Genomic DNA, 18,250 nt, shown 5'->3' with positions numbered 1-18,250 from the left:
TTTTGAGAGGCAGACAGAGCATGGGCAGGGGAGGGACAGAGAGAGAGAGAGGGAGATACAGACTCTGAAGGAGGCTCCAGGCTCCCAGCTGTCAGCACAGGGCCCGATGTGGGGCTCGAACTCATGATCATGACCTGGGCCGAAGTTGGTCACTTAACCAGCTGAGCCCCCCAGGGACCCCATTCACTCTTTCATTCTTTGTAGCTCAGGTTAGCCAAGCCTCCGTGGCTCCCCACCCCAGACCCTTCACTGACCCGTCAGCCAGGTGACTTGGAAGGCCTCCTTTTCTGGCCCCGAGCAAGTTCAGGAACTTTCGGACCCTCCCCTCCCTATAAATGGCTATCAGATCAATCCCTCCTCACAGGGTTATGGGGAAGATTAAACGATACAAATATGGGGAGCGCTCAGAAATTAGTTGCTCTGCATGTATGTCGTGGGGAAGCAGCCACTCTTCTTTCTTTTAACTCATTTGTGGTATTTATTGTTCCTGAAGTTTGAAGTAACCATTAAATGGGGCTCAGGCAAAAGCCCCGAGCTGCCTGTCTGTTGTCCGTACTTGGCAACAGGAGACACACTGAGAAGACCCACCAGCAAAGAAACCTATCAACCACTGGCTGCACAGAGGAAAATTAGGGTTCTAGAATTCTCCGCACACCAGAAAAAAACATGTCTTTCCAGGAGGGGACTTGGTAAAATGTGATGCAGCCGAGGTGCCCAGGGGAACGAGGCCCCAGGGCGAGGCCTTTTGATTCAGACGGAAGAAGTCATGGGTGAGCTTCCAGAGAAGCCGGGGGGCACTTCTGGGGTCCATGGCAGAGACCGCAGTGGGTCAACGGGGCCCCCTCTGCCCCCCCAGAGTCACCCACAACACATGTTCACAAAAGGTCTGTCCATTGACTAAACAGAGTTTAATCAGTTTAAAACAGGAGACTGTTTTATTGTTTAAAAACTATGCCTTCACTCTTTACCTGTTTGTAGTGCTGACCTAGAAGAATTAAAAACAAAGAGTAATGCTAACAAATTCTCATATGGAAATTTAGAGCCTGGAACCACACCGTCAGATTTTTTTTTTTCCAGATGCTTGAAGATGTTCTGTAGTCTGATTTTTGTTCGTCATTTTGTCATTGTGGTGATCACGTTGATTGATTCGTGGGTCGCTGAAATAAATCCCATCAATCGTGATGCATGATCCTTTAATGTGCTGTTGAATTTGGTTTGCTGAATTTGTTGAGAAATTTTGTATTTATGTTCATCAGGGATGGTGGCCTATGATTTTCTTTTTCTTCTTCTTTTTTTAAAATGTTTATTTATTTTGAGAGAGAGAGAGAGAGAGAGCAGGGGAGGGGCAGAGAGAGGGAGGGAGAGAATCCCAAGTGGGCTCTATGCTGTCAGCAGAGAGCCCGATGCAGGGCTCGAACTCATGAACCTTGAGATCGTGACCTGAGCTGAAATCAAGAGTCAGATGCTCAACCGACTGAGCCACCCAGGTGCCCGAGTCTGTGATTTTCTTTTCTTGCAGTGACCTTGTCTGGTTTTGGTCTCAGGGTGACTCTGGCCTCGTACCATAAGTTTGAAAGTGGTCCCTCCTCTTCCATGCTTTGGAAGAGTTTGAGAAGGATCAGTGTTAATTCTTCTTCAAATGTTTGGTAGAATTCTCCATCTGAAGACGCTATTTGCACTGTTTCAGAAATGACACCCTGAAGCGTTTCGTTATCCGACAAGCCCCTCTGTAGACAGGGCTCCACGGCGAGGCTGGTGCGTCCAGCGGCCATCTGACAATGTCTGGTAGATCCTGCCTGGAGGGACAAAAAGGTTGACATGGCATCAAAGAGAAGTCATTAAGTAGAAGAACCATCTTACCAACTGAAGCTGGAAAGCGGAAAGCACCATGTCCAGAATGATATTTAGGAGGACATCTTTCGTTTTTGGCTGTGATACAGAAATCTCTTCTTCCCCAGTGGGGGTGCAAGGCGGGAAGTTCCCCTGTGTCTCCGGACACCTTCGTAAACACTTTCTCTCTGACTCACGGAGACCTGCTCCTAAGAAGGTCACTTTCCCAGGAGGCTCTGCTCTTTAAAATCGCAGTTCTAAGGGATGAATGAAAAATTACTCCGATTAGCAGAGCAGATAGGGGAGGTTTGGGCCAAGGAATGGATTCCTGCCTGGATTCATGGAACCAGTCCAAACAGGCGGCCGCCTGCTGTTCTTGTCCCACGTCCTCAGGTCAGCAGTGGGCATCTTCTCTGTTAGGAAGGCTGTGGAATCTGGGGTGGGGAGCACACAATTTAGATTGGTGTTTGCATCAGGAGCGAAGCCACAAATGCTCCTTTAGCTCAAGCTGTTGAAGAAGAGAGAACCCAGCCCTGTGGGGCAACGCCGGGGTGTGAGGTGGGTTTGGGGGTGCCCTGAGTCTGTCAGCAGCAGCATATGCTGAGCAGCGGAGAACGCTGAGCTGCGGGCCAGGGGTGCGTCCCCAGAGGCTCCTCGTCTGCATCACGGTGGGCGGGCCACCGAACCCCTGTGGGTCCTTCCCTCATCTGCAGAATGCGGCAAACCATGGCTTCCGAAATGTGTCTCCCGGGGCAGCTGTGAGGCTGAGAGGGACCATCGCGTGAATGTGCGGACGGAACGCTGGGGTGGTCTTCCTGGGGACGGGGTCCTACTGTGACCCACCACGGATCAGCACTTTCTAGAGACCCGCTTCATTTTGCCTCCTCACCCCTCCAGACACAGAGGAGTTAGAGATGAGGGGAAACGGGGCGCGGCAGGAGACAGAGGCGTGGCTGCAGAGTCCCCCGTGGCCGGCTGGGAGCACCAGCGGGGGGCGGGGGGGGGGGGGCTGCTGGGGCACCGGCCACCCCGGGAGGCCTTCTCTGGCACCTGCCCCAGGCCTTGGGGCCGCACGGTGTGCGACATACCGTGTGGACGGGCTCTGGGGTTCAGGTCCCCCTTCCGCTGTGCCCGCCCTCCTTTGTAAGAGAGAAGCACTTTTAAACACATTCTGATCTCGCGCGTCCCTGCGCAGCCTTTCTCGGGGACAGGGACTTTCCCTTTGTTAAAACCCAGCACGGCCGCCCACCATGCGCGGCGCTCGGTCAGGGGCCGGGGAGCGCCCGCGTCTCCTGCCATAGACTGTTCACCGGGCTGAGACAGACGAGCACCGGGATCTGTCCCCTCCCACGCTTTTTAATTTAAGAACCCCGGGCCGTCAGCGTGGGGGTAACAAATGGCCGTGGCTTTACTGCTGTTGGTGTTCCGAGGTCAGAATGTGGTTGGAGCCAGGAGCCCAGGGATGAAGCACCGCATTAAAATAATAAAGATTAAAAATATGTAGCCTCCCAAGTCAGCAGAGCAGAGCTAACAACCCCATATAAAGAAGCTTCGTGTGGGATGAGCCTGTGTCTGGGAGACAGGAGCCACCTCGGCCGCGATAAATCTTCCTTCCGTGCCCACTGCAGAGCCGGGGCTGGGAGGGGCGCAGCCAGCGGGAGAGAGGGCACCGAGGTGGAGGGCGCGTGTGTGCATGTGTGTGCATGCGAGACAGAGAGAGAGAGAGAGTGCACGTGTGTGCATGAGTATATGTGGGCACACGTGTGTGCATATGTGTGCACGTGCGCGTGTGAAGGAGGGAGGGGGGGAGGGAGGGGTGCTGGGAGGGCCGGCAGGAGAGCAAGGTGGGCCACGACCGCTCTGACGGGACGGGACGTGCTCATGTCTGTCCCGTGTAACCCGGCAGGCCGGCCGCTCTGCGTTCCCGGTGTGTTTGGCTTTTATAACCGTGTTTTGCTGTCAGTCAAGGTTCCACCACATAATGTGGTTTTTTCGAGTCTGCAGCCTGTTAGCCCGTCTCTCTCCCCACCCTCTGTCTCTCTCTGCTTCTCTGCCTCTCTCTGTCTTTGTCTCTCTCTGCTTCTCTTTCTGTCTCTGTCTTTCTGTCTCTCTCTGCTTCTCTGTCTCTCTCTGCTTCTCTGCCTCTCTCTGTCTTTCTGTCTCTCTCTGCTTCTCTTTCTGTCTCTGTCTTTCTGTCTCTCTCTGCTTCTCTGTCTCTCTCTGCTTCTCTGCCTCTCTCTGTCTTTCTGTCTCTCTCTGCTTCTCTTTCTGCCTCTCTCTTTCTGTCTCTCTCTGCTTCTCTGCCTCTCTCTGTCTTTCTGTCTCTCTCTGCTTCTCTGCCTCTCTCTGTCTTTCTGTCTCTCTCTGCTTCTCTGCCTCTCTCTGTCTTTCTGTCTCTCTCTGCTTCTCTTTCTGTCTCTGTCTTTCTGTCTCTCTCTGCTTCTCTGTCTCTCTCTGCTTCTCTGTCTCTCTCTGCTTCTCTGCCTCTCTCTGTCTTTCTGTCTCTCTCTGCTTCTCTGTCTCTCTCTGCTTCTCTGCCTCTCTCTGTCTTTCTGTCTCTCTCTGCTTCTCTGCCTCTCTCTGTCTTTCTGTCTCTCTCTGCTTCTCTGCCTCTCTCTGCTTCTCTGTCTCTCTTCGCTTCTCTGTCTCTCTCTGTCTCCTCACCTCTCCCTCTCCTTCTCCATCTCTGGTTCACGGATCAGACCCAGCAGGCTCCCTCCTCTTTGGCTCCTGCTGTAAATAATTTTTCAGGTAACAACCTGATTCTTTGGGGGTAGGAACGTACCCTGCACCGCACAGCGTGTATGCCCCTGTTACCCGTTACTCCACGTGCGGGGTGTGCTGGGGCAAACCTGGGGTTCCGGGAGCTCCTGGTCCGGCAGGGCGCGGGAGGGGCTGGGTGGGGCCAGAGCGGAAGGCGCACACGAGTGAGTGACATACGGTCTAAATAAAAGGACCCTATGGGGAGAGGGGCGGGGGAAGGAGACTGGTGGACAAGAGGGCCGGGGAGCGGTGAGGGCACGAGGCACGGACTCGCAGGGCACCCGCGCCCCCACGGGCACTTGTTGAAGCCGATGAGGCGCTCTGGCTCCGGGGGCACGTCCCCAGGGCTAACCTCCCCACGCCCTGCCCTGCTCAGGCTTGCCGGGGCGCAGCAGAGGGGACCTGCGTTTTCCAGGCAGTGCTCTGGGCTGGGGGGGCCGGAGGGGGTGGCGGGGAGGCAGGACGGAGCCACTGTCTGGCCGAGTGGGCGCAGGCGAGCTTTCTCGCCTCAGGTGGTGGGCCACGAAGGTGCCACAGGGTTGCCGTGGGCTGGACGGGACGGCACGGGGCAGAGTGGGACCACACGACCGGGCCTCACGTTGGCGTTTCCTGGGCCTCCTTCCGCGGTGATTCCCTGCAGCTCTGCGGTCAGCACACCCGCCTGTGGGGAGCACAATCTGTCTCCGGTCCACGCCCCACGGCAGAGAAGAGGCACGTGGGGCTCTCCACCGGGCACAGCCCGGCTCCCTGTGTCACCGCCTTTCCGACGAGGACATTGACAGTGTTACGGAAGCTGGAAGGGGCAGAGACCAACAACCAAAGCGTTTCTCCGTGTAAGAAGCAGGGGTCAAAGAGGTTCCTGACTGGTCCTTTTCTTCCTAATGGCCGGTGCAGGGCTGGCTTCTCGGATGGTCCTTCGTACGGGGCTTCATACAGGATGGACAACAGACAGGTGGACGGGTCGGTGAGTTTATTTCGATTTATTGTAGCGAATCGTGATGGACGATGTTATTCTGGGCTGCAATTCGGCCAAAGGCTTCCGAGGAGGAAATCCAGATAAGATTTACGGGTAAGTCTTCGTAGGGATGGCTAGAATGAGGTCTGGAGAGTTCTTTGCAGAGGAGCAGGAATTCAAGATGGCCCAGGACAAGGAGGAGCCTGGGGAGTTGGAAGTGTGGGCTGACCTGTGCCCCCCGAATATCTGTGTCGGGGTCCTAAGTCCCAGCACCTCAGAATGCGGCTATACTTAAAGATGCAGCCTTTAAGTGCTAATTGAGTTAAAATGAAGTCATTAGGATGGGGCTTAATCCAATATCACTGGCATCCTTATGAACAGAGGAAGTTTGGACACACAGAGAGGCCCCGGGGAAGCACAGGCAGAAGAAAGGCCATGTGAGGGCACAGCAGGAGGGCAGCGTCCCGTGCCCCCGCTCCCCCCAAGAGAGGCCTCCGGAGAAACACCCCGCTGACACTTTGATCTTGCACTTCCGGGCTCCAGAACTGTGACAGAGTAGAGGTGTGCTGTTTGAGCCCCTCTCTGGTGCCCGTCCCAACAGCCCGAGCTGACCAACGCCCCGGGGAGGCCGGGAAGGCGGTGAACAGACCGTCTCCCTCACGCACCTGTGCGAAGGCCTCTGCTGTGCTTTTCCTGCATCCTGTCGGTTAGACGGCCCGCTCCCAAACAGGGTTTTGGGGTTTTTGTTTTTTTTTTAAACAAGTGAAATAAGAGGGCACGCGCTAGCTCAGAGAGGGAGAACTACTGCTGTGAGCACACACAGCGGGGATGTTTCCAAGCTGGGACTCACAAGAGGACGCTGAGCCAGGAAGGCAGGAAGCAGCACCAGGCTGCAGGGGGAGAGGGCAGGAGTCACTGGGAGGGGGGAGCATGGCGTCAGGGTAACAGGCTTCCAGACGGTGGCTGTCCCCGCGGGGAGCTGGGAAGGGGGGCGTGCCGGCCTCCAGGGAGAAAGTCACCGCCAGGGGTCGGGGTGCAGGCCTCTTGCTGGGCAGCCACCACCTGTCCTCGGCCCCAGGGACGACGGAGCCGAGGCCCAGACCTCCCCCTCCTTGCGGAAGCCGCCCCACCTGCCTGGAAACCCCCTGCTCGGGCTGAGCGCCTGTCTGAATGAAATGCCAGCCCAGCGCCAGGCACTAAGACTCACTGCCTGCGATTTGCACAGGGGTAGCCGAGATGCTTCAGACACCCGGGGTGCTCGTGATGTGTGAGTGGAGGGAAAACAGAGGCTCCACCCCTCCCACACACCCTAGGAATCCGGCGCAGAGCGGGGCGAATTTTCCATCAAGGTGACTTTGGTTTAAAATGCAAAATGGCACTTATTTTGTTAAAGGCTGGACAGAGAACCGGGGAAACCAAAAGACAAACCAGACCCTCAGCCCTCCGGGCCTCGCGGACAGTGGCACATCCCGGCTGGTGCTTTTCAGACTCGGATGCGAGCGCCAGGGTCCGGGTAAAATGCAGATTCCCACGTGGCAGGTTGGCAGGGCCCGGGGCTCTGCATTTCCAACAAGCTTCCCGGTGACGGGCGACAGGGCCCTTCTCCGCACAGCAGCCTGCAGACCCCAGCAAGTGGTGAGGCTGTGTGGTCACGGGGAGCAGCCGTGTCCCCCAGGAACCGCCCTGGCGGTCAGCGGCCAACCAGGCACTGGCCACTGGCAGGTCAGGCTCACAGGTTTCTTCTGGGAAAAAAAGGCCTTTCTGTGGGCAGCCCCTGCAGCATGTGGGGGCCCCCTGGACCCCCAGGGAAAGGCTGGTGTGGGCCTGGTCCCCTGGGAGGGATGTCTCCGCCCCGGCCGCAGCAGGGGACCATCACAGGGAACACGACCTCCGGAGAAGGCAGGTCCCTGGACACAGCTTGTTTCCTAAGCAAACCTTCCAGAATTAGCAGTTCTGTCCCATCCACAAGAGTCTGGGTGTCAATAGCGCTTAACGAGGGCCCTTGGGTGGTGCCAGGTGGGACCCGGCAGGCAGGAGGACCCATCTGTGTCCCTGTCCCCAGGCCCACGGTGAACCTGTCTGTGACCTCACAGGCACGAGGACGCAGCTGGGCCCTGTCCTTCCCACCCGACGCAGGATTTCTAATTATTTCCGAAGTAATTTTCGGGGAGATTGTAGCCCGAGTCGGCTTGATAACAGCGGCCATCACGGGTGCCTATGTGTTCGCCCCAGCAAATCCCACGGGCAGCGAACTTCATCGCTGAAGCAAAAGTGCTCCCGCATTTTATTTCCTCTCTGAAATATTTCCGTCCCGGGATCCTGAGAGGGAGGACCGAGGGAAAACAAGAGCTCCCAGCCAAATGCCTCATCTTCTAAGACATGAAAATTGGAAGGTGCGACGTCTTCTGACCCGAGTGCTGTGGCCCTCAAGCCCCGGCCCGGAGCCGGCGGTGCCCGAGAAGCCGGTCCTCCCACAGATCTGTGCACCACGGACGCGGCTCCCCTGGCAGGTGCGTGCGGCCTCCTCCAGAGGAGCGGGTGTTCAGTGCTTGCCGGGGGCTGTGAAAGTGTCCTTGTCAGACCGTCACCAGAGCTTTCCTGCCAGAGAAGGTGGCCACTCCCATTTTCCATATTAACTTTAGGAGGCTGGAACGGTGCCAGTGACTTTCCCAAGAGCCCGTCCCCGGGCCGCAGTGCCATTGCGCCCCGTCTCTGGAACAGGACAACCCATCCATCTGGGGACCTACAGGACACGCTCGTGTGCATTGTCCCGTGTACCAGGCAGCTCCCGCTAACAGCCCGTGTGGGGCGTGTGTCCACCAGTGGGCCTCTGGAGTCGGGCAGCCTGGCACGAGCCCTTGGCCGTGAAGGGTCTCCTCTGGTGAGCCCAGGGTGTGGAACCTCACCCCCCTGCGCATCTGACAGATGCCTGCAGCTGGAAAGGGCATTAACTCAACTCAGAAAATGGGTATCTGCTGAGAATGTGCCAACACCTCAAAAGCTGCCCAGGAAGCCAGCAGCGCCTATCCCTCGAGAGCTTGGGACACTGGGACACAGCGTCCTCGGAGGCTGGCGCCCCAGGTTCGGTCCCGGGGTGCAGGCCACAGGACGCGAGGCCCGCTGGGTGGGGGCACGAGGCTTCCTTCGCCCTCCCCGTGCACCAATCGAGGGGGCACCAAGGCTCTGGAGGCAGTGAGGTAGCCGTCACTCCAGAAGCCTCCTGAGCAGTAACCCAGGCGGAGTGAGCGGGTTGTAATTAAAGTCTGGGAACAATCAGAGACAATCAGGTGTCTCTCCGTGGGGTTGCTGGCAGCTCCCAATGGCCGAGGCTGCAGATGGCAGGGGAGCCAGGACTCGCGGGTGGGGGGGGGTGCGGTGCCCTGGGGTCCCCTGCCCTGGCTGACCCGCTGACCCTCCGGGGCTGTTCACCCCTTTCTTACAGCCTGGCCTGACCTACTTTCTCCTCCCGGGCTCATGCCTCTGCCTCTCGGAGTGGGGGCTGTTCACTCAGGGCCGGACCCTCGGGGGTCCCCAAGTTCAGGGAGAGGACAAGCAGGCACAAGTGTATGAAGGCCCTTCACGGTCAGCGGGCCTGGATTTTAGCCTGGCTCCGATCGCTCCGTGCCTCGGTTTCCCAGTCCGTGGGCGGGAATGACATTACCACTACCTCATGTGATCGTTAAGACCGAATGAGAGAGACGATGGCCAGCGGAAAATTCCGGCTGTCCTTGATTCGATGTGTTTCCTTAGGAGACACTGCACGCAGACTAGCAACGTAGTGAGAGCCGTAACTTGCGAGTCTCGGAAGACGGCTCGGCCCGGGTGCTCGTGAGGGTCGCTGGGACACTTTGGTGCGACATCTTCGTTTCACAGACGAGGAGACAGAGGCCGGGGGGAGAGAAGACTTGTCCACGGCCGGGGTCGGCCCTGCCTGGGACCCGCTCCCTCTGCAGGCTCTGTCCCGTGCTGTGCGGGAGACAGCGCGTGTCAGCGAGGCGCGGAGCCCCCACACAGACGGCACTGCCTCCCCGGGCCCCTCCCGGCAGCTGTCTTTGTGGAGAACGAGACCCTGTCATTAAGAGCAATAACTATTTTCAAACAAACAAATGGCTGTGGGCACTACATTCAGCACGAAATCCAGGGAAGAGAAAGTGCCTGAGGACCAGAAGGGCTTGTTCGTGGGGACGGAAACTTCCTTAAAATAGATGTGGAACCAAGCGTGCATGGTCCAAGTTCTGTCTTTTCAGGCTACAAAACCACAGGCTCTTCACCCTTGGGTGGAAGGGGGCCGTGATGAATAATCACCTCCAATTATGTGGATATTCTGTGTGTGGCCCCATTTGGCTCAGATGAAAGTTATCTTAAATGTGACTGGTTAATGTGTCTGGAGAATGCTAATTTTGCGGGACAAGGGCTGGTGGGCAGAAGCAGAATAATGAAGACAATATCTCGAGGCAAGAGAGACAGTGCTCCAGGAGACATTGAGAACCAACGCAGGATGTGACCTATTTTGATGGTGGTGGGGGAAGAAGAGGCTCAGGAGAAGGGACGGGGAGGGGCCCACGGAGGGGAGGGAAACCCCTGGGCAGCTCCTCACGAACGCACTGAGCTCTCACAGCGGATGGCGGGCTTGACCTAAGCTGGGGAGGCCCTGGACTGGGGAGACCTTGGAAAAAGGGTTGATTGAGGGGTCTGGAGCTGCCAACAGGGGCCACAGCAGAGAAGAAGGCATCTCTGCAGGAGGACGCATGCCTGGGGCTCACTCGGGGAGGGTGTGGCTGTTCAAGGCCACGGAAACCCGGTCTAAATACATCGGAAAAGACCCCCGATTTGCCGGGCTGGGCTAATTCTGGGACAAACAGAAAGCCTGTGTTTTCTCGCTTGCACTCAGATCCCGCCTGCCCGACGTGAAGTTTGTGCTCCCGACGGTGGACCGAAGATATTATTCTGTAGATGATGTTGCAAAGCAAGGGCAAGGGTAACACAGTTTATTCTGGTTTCTAAAATTCGCAGAGCAATTTCGCTCACGGCAGCCTGTGCCAGGGCCACAGCAACTCCCCGAGCGCACATCGCCGTCTCCGGGCACGGATGATGGAAGCGGGGTGACAGAGGTTACAGAAGACTCCCGGCTGCCCCCCACAGACCGGGCTGTGCCAGCGCGCGCTGCCGTCCGTGGACCCGCGATGCGGCCGGCACGGGGTCTCGGGGAAGGGCGGTCTGTGATGGGCGGCCGCGGCAGGCCCCTCGTAGGGATGCGGGACAGACGACCGGTGTGACCACACGGGGCAGTGTGCTCCAAAGAGCCAATGAAGCCCGGCCAGGGGGCGGACCCTCCGCGAGAGCCGCGTGCGCCTCGGACTCTGACGGATTAGATTCGGGAAAGAAGAGGCATCACATCTGCTTCGAGGCACCTTCCCTCCTCGCAATCGCGCCCTCCCGGGCCACGGGCACTTTATCTCCCCTGGATCTTCGTCCGGAATACAGAGCCTACGGCCATTTGTTTGCTTAAAAGTAGTTTTTGCTGTGAGATGACAGGCCCTGCAGCGGGATCACTATCCGTGTCTCGCACTGCTTCTGTGAGTCTCGTCCACCATCGCGCTCCAGAAGCGAGATTTAACAAAGCAGGTGTGCAATAATGACTTGTAAAAAACGGTCAGTTGACAGAAAGCCTCCGACGTTGGCTACGCTTTCTCTTGGCGAGGCCTCGTCTCCCCCTCCCACGCCCTGTGAGCTCCTTGAAGTCAGGGGGCACATCTATTTGCTTATGTCCCTACGGTCCCTCTCTTCACACTGTTAAGACTAATAATTCCTCCCCAGCTTCCCGGAGACCTAGTGTCAATTTCACCTCGTTGGTGACAAACAAAATGAAGCCTCTGAAACTGCAGGCTTGGCATCAGACTCTGTGGAGTCAAGCTCTCCTCCTGCCTGTAGACGTCTTTCCATAAGCCCTTAATCTATTCAGGTCCCCGCTTTCACTGCTGAGCTACGGAGACGACATCCTGTCTGTTATGAGGACGTGTTCGTGTGCGTAACGCACCTGGGAAAGCACTTAGCACAAAATAAGTTCTGTGCAAAGGGGAGGTAAAAATAAAAATCATAATAATTTATAATAAGCTTTACAACAATAGACATGGGGGTGATAATGCCGGCAGGCCACACAATCTCTATGTGAAGGAGAGTAATCATACCTCTAAGATAAAAGCAAAAGGAAATCAAAGATGTGACAAAAGGAGTAATCACATCGTGGAGGCTATGCTGTGGAGTTCGTCTTCCAGCAGGGGTCAAATCTTCATGCTTGCACACACAGCTTGTACTTATTCCGATGTTAAACTCACAGTAAGCAGGCGATGATGGCTTGTGGAAGGAATGAGTGGAGAAATAAATCAAAAGTTGTGGCAACTGGGTTGATTTTAGATGGGAGATGATCCAAGGTGAGGGTCATCCTTTAGCTAAGGTATTAGCATACAGCAGCGATCATATACTGCCTACATTCGTAGAAGTTTTTTTGCCAAAAAGTCACCAGAATGTGCATATTTCATTTGAATGTATGTGCCTGACATTGAGAACTCATCTTGCTAATCACTCTTCAAAATATAAGGGGTACATACGCATACGTATTCTTCTATCCACCATCCATCCATCCATCCATCCATCCATCAAACCGTCCATCCATCCATCCATCCATCCATCCATCTTTCTCCCCTTCCTTCCTTCCTTCCTTCCTTCCTTCCTTCCTTCCTCCCTCCCTCCCTCCCTCCCTCCCTCCCTCCCTCCTCCCTCTCTCCCTCCCTTCTTTCTTTCCTTCCTTCCTTCCTCCCTCCCTCCCTCCCTCCTTCCTCCCTCCTTCCTCCCTCCCTTCTCCCTCCCTCCTTCTTCCCTCCCTCCTCCCTTCCTCCCTCCCTCCCTCCCTCCCTCCCTCCCTCCCTCCTTCCTTTTCCATCCATCTACCCTCCCTTCCATTCTTCCTTCCTTCCTTCTACTTATCTGTTCATCCATAATTCATCCTTCCATCCATTTATAACCCATGTACCCATTCAATGTTTATTGAGAACCTACACATGCCGAGCTATACACTAGGTACTAGAGGATACGGCCTGAAAAAGTAAGGATAATTCTGGCCCTCTAAGTTTCACTTTGCAATTATGTTGACAGATAATGTCAGAAGATGAGCATTTTACACATAGATTCTGCTTAGTAAAGAAGTAACTTTCCTGGAAATAGTAGTTGTGATAATCTACTCTCACACTGGCAGTAACTTTTTAAACAATACAAACATTCCTGAGTCTGTAGCTTTGTCTATCTAGCATCGTTCTGTGTGATTATTGGTCCCTACTCCCAGGCTGGGAGGTGTGGATGCTGCTCCTCATGCTATTAAAGCAATTCTACAGATTCCCAATTGCTTCCTGACGGCTTCATCTTTCAGTCTCAGATCGTTTACTGGAAGACACCTCGAATTATGAAGCCTGGGTTTGATCACGCAGGTTAACAAGCTTTCTTCATTGCATGTTGGCACATTCAAAAAATTATTTGCAAAACTGCTTTTTTTTCTTTTTCTGTCACGGGTCAAAAGTGCTCATCCTGACGCAAGACACGTGATGGGAGTGCGGACGGTGGGATTTCAGGACACCCAGGTCACGACGTCGCTGGGAGTGTGGAGGAAGTGTGCACGTGCGCTGTAATGGCACAGTTCGTACTTTATGGCTGCCTGCTGCCCATAAACGAAGCTCCGTGTGTCTGGCCAGGGCCGAGTGCTAACGCACCAGAGCTGAAGGGGTGCACTGGAGGGGCACCGATCACGTCGGCATCCTAGAGGCGGAGGATGCCATGCCAGGACACACGGAAGACAGCGACCACAGTGTGCACAGAGGGGCACCCTCTTCAAGTGTCACACGCCAGGTTTTCTGGGAAAGGATTTGAGACGGAGCACTGTAGGGATGAGCGCCTGGAGGGAGCGGCGGGCCACCGAGCACCTGGGACAGAGCCCATCAGCCAAGCCCCAGGAACCTGCAACGGCCCCTCTGAGCTCGCTTTTTGAAGGAAGGGACTGGGACTTCACGGTCCCACGGTGACGCCATCGATGAGGATGTCCCTACAGGAGGCAAGTGAGTTTGGATGAGGCAGCTCTCCTCAGTCAGAGGCAGTGCCTGGAGGGGGACTCGGGTAAGAGCCCCCAACCGCCAACACTCCCAGCAAGAGGGGTAGTGGGTATTTCACCCTCCTGTAGATGGGTGGGGGAGAAGGAACTGGTTGGCGTCCACATCTGCTCCGTCCAGCATCTGCATCCCCAAACACAGGTGTCCTCCTGTGAGCCCACATCCACGCCAGCTTCCCTTCGATGCTCTGCCCTCCTTCAAAGGCTTCAGCACCTTTTTCCGTTTCTACTTCCTCCTGCACGTGCTACAGTCTGCTTCTGCCCCCGTCTCACCCAGTAACGCCTGCTGCCAAAAGGAACAATGACCTTCATCTTGCCGAACACGGTGAGGAGCGCTCGGTCTTCAGCAGACAACGTGGGTCACATTCTCTCGTCTTCCATGGCTCCAGACCCCTGCTTCGCCCCATAACACGGCTGTGACTTCACAGTCCCCTCGTGCCCAGCATTCTCTATGGAGCCCTCAGGGGTCGAAGTGCGTCGGGGCTCAGAGCCGCGTCCTCGCCTGGCCTGGCCCCGGGATCTCTGCACACACCCCTGAAAATACTGTCATGTGGCATTTCCTCACTACCTGCATCTCCAACCCAACCCTGTCAATAGTGTGTCTCAAGTGCATTGCCAGCTCTCTGTCCCACACCTCGTCCAGCATCCTCTGCTCGAAGCGGGGACCACGGGCCACCCATGTGGACGAGCCAGAAGGCTGAGGCACTTGGACAACTCCCCCTTTCTTACTTCTCACGTCCAGTGCGCCACCAAGCTGCGTGGCTTAAGTCCCCAGGGTCGCCCAAGCTTCTGTCCGTCTCTGCAGGTTCCCGTCACTGCTCCGGTGGCAGCCGCCTTACCGCTTGCCGGGGCCACGATAATGATGTCATGGCTCACCTGTGCTCCCTCCGCTTGACCCCCCTAAAGCCCCGTGGAGTCTGAGGAAAGCACTCCCTGACGCGAACGTCTTGTGATGTTGCCCCGCTGCTCAAAGCCCGTCAGTGGCTTGTCTTCATTTTCACACACACAGAAATGTCCTCATTGTGTCCATCCACAGGACACCTATGTGGCCTGGCCTCTACCTGCTGCTGTGGCCCTCTTCTCCCCATGCGCCCAGACCGGGCTCCTCATGTGTGTCTGCTGTCCCCTCCCCTCTGGGCGCATTTAAGTCCTCAAGATCCCCTCGTCAAGCGAACACTGGATCACGAAACCATACCTACTGCACTGAAACTAATGCTAGAAACTTCTGTATCCATTGTAAACTGGCCATACCTCCCTGGCTTATGCTCCCATATGTCCGTACATCTGTCCGTATAGGTGAAATTCGCCATTGGCTGGTGAGCTACGTGATTAAAACCTGACATTATCATTCCACTGCAAGCTCTGGGAATGGGAAGATAGTTCAGACGCAGTGCGCCATAAGCATTTTTTGGATGGGTAGATGGACGGAAGGGTGGCACATAAGTGGATTCTCTGAGGTGCGGAATACGGGACAAGGAGCAGAAACAAACTTGAGAGATGCTTATGTTGGTGTTGACGGTGTTGAGTTGGCACCTGCATGACGGCCAGGAGCCACATCCATCGTGTGCTTGAGCACGTGGTGACGGAGGTCGTGGACACTCCGGGGCTGGAGTCCAGTGCAGGGCCCTGGGAGCCAGCAGGCAGGGGCAGAGGCTCATAAAAAATGCGAAATGTCCCTCGAAGTTCATGTGCCAAAGCGCTAAGCCCCGGTATTTCCAAATGTGACCGTATTTACAGGTAGATCCTTTAATGCAGTAATTAAGTTAAATGAGGCCCGTTAGGTGGGCCCTAATCCAGTCCGACATGTGTCCTATTAGAACAGGAAATTTGGACACACAGAGAGACGCCAGAGAAGCACACACAGAGAATGACCTTGTGAGGACACTGGGAGAAGACCGGTGTCTGCCAGCCAAGGGGAGGGGCTCCAGGAGAGGCCCACTCTCCCGTCTCCTTGATCTCGGCCACTGGCCTCCGGGGCTGGGAGAAGGGAGTCCTCTGGTGTGTCAGCCCCTCCCCGCCTCCTGTGTTTTGTTACAGAAGCCTGAGCAGAGTAATACACGGGCCAAGGTGAAAACCTGGGCCCTTGGTGTCAAGGAATTGTGGAGAAGAGCTTTTTTTTTTGTAAACAGGAGAGTAATCGATATTTTCACATTGCTGGAAGATTCAGTGAAATAAGAACTGAAAATCTCCCATTCAGTTTAACAACAGGGTGGCCATTGTTCTTGTGAAGGGACGTCCAGAGGACACGTTGTGAGGAATTCATGGGAATTCCAATTTCTTGTGTCGGCATCTTGGAGGGGAGGGACCGGACGGAGCAGTGGACGGATGTGTCCATGGACCTCTCGGGACAGGACAGCAGGTGCGCAGAGGGCACTGGCAGAGGGGTGGAGCCCCACGAGGACCAGGAGTTTCCCGGGAAGACAGAGACCCCACACAGGCACAGGTGGGGAGGAGACAGGCCCCAGGAAGTGTGGGGACCCAGGCCAGGCTCTGAGCTTGGTGTCAGGGCGAGGGCCGTTGAGCGGAAGCCCCTGTGTTTCTCTGGGAAGTTGTGGGGTTCTGTTTGTTCATTCTGGATGGCTCCCAGGGACACGGCCCAAATTGGGGAGCATTCAGGAATGCAGATTTCAGTTCCACTATACGAACATCTCAACATTAACAACTGCTTGGCATAATAATAATAATAATAATAATAATAGCTAACTTTTACTGCGTATTCATCATGGACCAGACAAGACAATACGAACTTAAGAACTTGAACTTGGCTTCATCACTTCATTCTCTCAGTAACCCGATGTAGTCAGCGTTGTCATTATTATTTTGCAGATATAACAAATTAAGACTCACATATGACTTCCTCGAGTCCACACAATGAGAACCTGGTCAAAATACAGAGGGGAGTAGTTTGAGTGGTTGTGACTTCCCCGTCTCTGATGGTGTTTTTGCCTGAAAGGGGAGATTCCTGCAGGGATCGAAAGTACAAGTTTCTTCCAGAAGTAGGTAAAGGGAGGTCTGGCCATTCTACCCTTCAAATACTCAAGCTAGCCGCTGTAAGGTGGCAAGAAAGAACAATTCATGTGGTAACGGTGGGATTTCAGGAATTTGGTGCCTGGACAAGTGGGAACCCTTGAAACCTGGGGGCCCATGAAGAGTCCCCAGGCCGTCATGCACGCGGCTCTGGGGCCCCCCAGGCCCCCTCCCTCACCCAGGACAACTAGATCACCCGCAATGCCATCTGCTCCAACACATTGGGGTCACCTGTAACATTTCACGTAAAAGAATTCTATGTCTAAAAACATGGAAAAAAGCCATTAGAGTTAAAAAAAAAAATTCACTCCTATTCTAGCCATGGGGTTTTGTGGGAAGAATTTTCTGGTAGAAAGGGGCATCTTGTCCACTCAGCTTTGCCACCTGGGCACCTGGCTGCCCTTGAATCTTCCGGCCTGGCTCCTAGCAAGAACGCCTCCTCCTCTGAGAAGGTCACCAGTGCTTCTCAACCTGGAGTGCCTACCATGACCCCCCAGAAATGCTGAAGCCCAGGGGGCTGTGCCCTCCCCCAGAGTTACTGACCCCATGGGTCTGCATTTCTAACGGGTGACAGGGAGGACGGTCTGAGTCCGGGAAGCAGGGTCCCAGGGGAACACCGACGCTGCGGGTCCAGACGGTGCTCCAGACAGCCCCGTGCCCTCTCCCCACTGTCCTGTGCAGACGTGCTTCGTGCTCACATGGACAGCGCCCGCCTTGGTTGTCCTGCTGACCCCAGTAGTGTCCCCGGGGACGAGGAGGGCAGCGTGGGCAGCCTCTGCTATGGACAAGCCACTCCAGGCGGGACGTCCCCGCAGATGAGCTACAGGACACATGGACGCGTGCCCCTTCGGAGCTGGGATTCAGGGTGGTGACCAGGCAACTGTTCCGTTCCAGGGTGGGTCCCACGGGAGCCACACAGCCCGGGACCTCACCTCCTCCCATCCTCTGTGACCTCCATTGAGTACAACATAATGTGTACAGGTGGGAGCCGGTGAGGAACTCTGCTGGGGGGCGGGCTTCGCGTTCCCTGCTTCTGCCACAGGGCCTGGTACCGCGGTGCAGCTCAGCCTGGCTCCCCCGTCCCATCTCCCATTGTCCCATCTCCCATCGTCCCATCTCCCATCGTCCCATCTCCCATCGTCCCATCTCCCATCGTCGGTCACCAAGGGCGGCACAGGCCTCAGACGTCCTCTGGTTGGGGAGACCCCCTTTCTTCACTCCCGTGTGCATCTAGTCCCAAAAAGGGAGACAACAGGATATGAAAAGAAGTAAGGACTGACTGCAGTCTTCCCAAGGGGGGACCGCACTGGGCGGTCCAGGGCCTCTGGCTTCCTGTCCACTTGGCCCGAGTTCACAAAGCCTCCTGTCCTCCACTTGGGGGTGGGGGCGGTCGGAGCCCCTGGGCTGGCGGGAGGGTCAGGAGGGGGAAGACCAGCTGTCCGCAGAGGCGCTCCTTGGAGAGGGTGTGTGGGAGCGGGCATCCCTCTCTCCCTGTTCTATGAGCCACCACCCCCGTGGTAACT

The 18,250-nt window shown here is 55.9% G+C and overlaps 1 long non-coding RNA gene across 1 annotated transcript; it reads right to left on the bottom strand.

The window, feature by feature from the left end:
• Positions 1-16,392: 16,392 nt before the first annotated feature.
• LOC132688583 (uncharacterized) lies at positions 16,393-17,925 on the bottom strand. Its single transcript, XR_009614593.3, has 2 exons — positions 17,660-17,925; positions 16,393-16,579 (listed from the first exon to the last, which is right to left on the bottom strand). It is a non-coding gene; the product is annotated as an uncharacterized LOC132688583 (long non-coding RNA).
• Between the last annotated feature and the right edge of the window lie 325 nt (positions 17,926-18,250).

This window comes from Panthera onca, chromosome A3, assembly GCF_046562875.1.
Source record: "Panthera onca isolate mPanOnc1 chromosome A3, mPanOnc1 haplotype 2, whole genome shotgun sequence".
NCBI classification, from domain to species: Eukaryota; Metazoa; Chordata; class Mammalia; order Carnivora; family Felidae; genus Panthera; species Panthera onca.
This window is presented reverse-complemented; position numbering and strand designations above follow the sequence as displayed.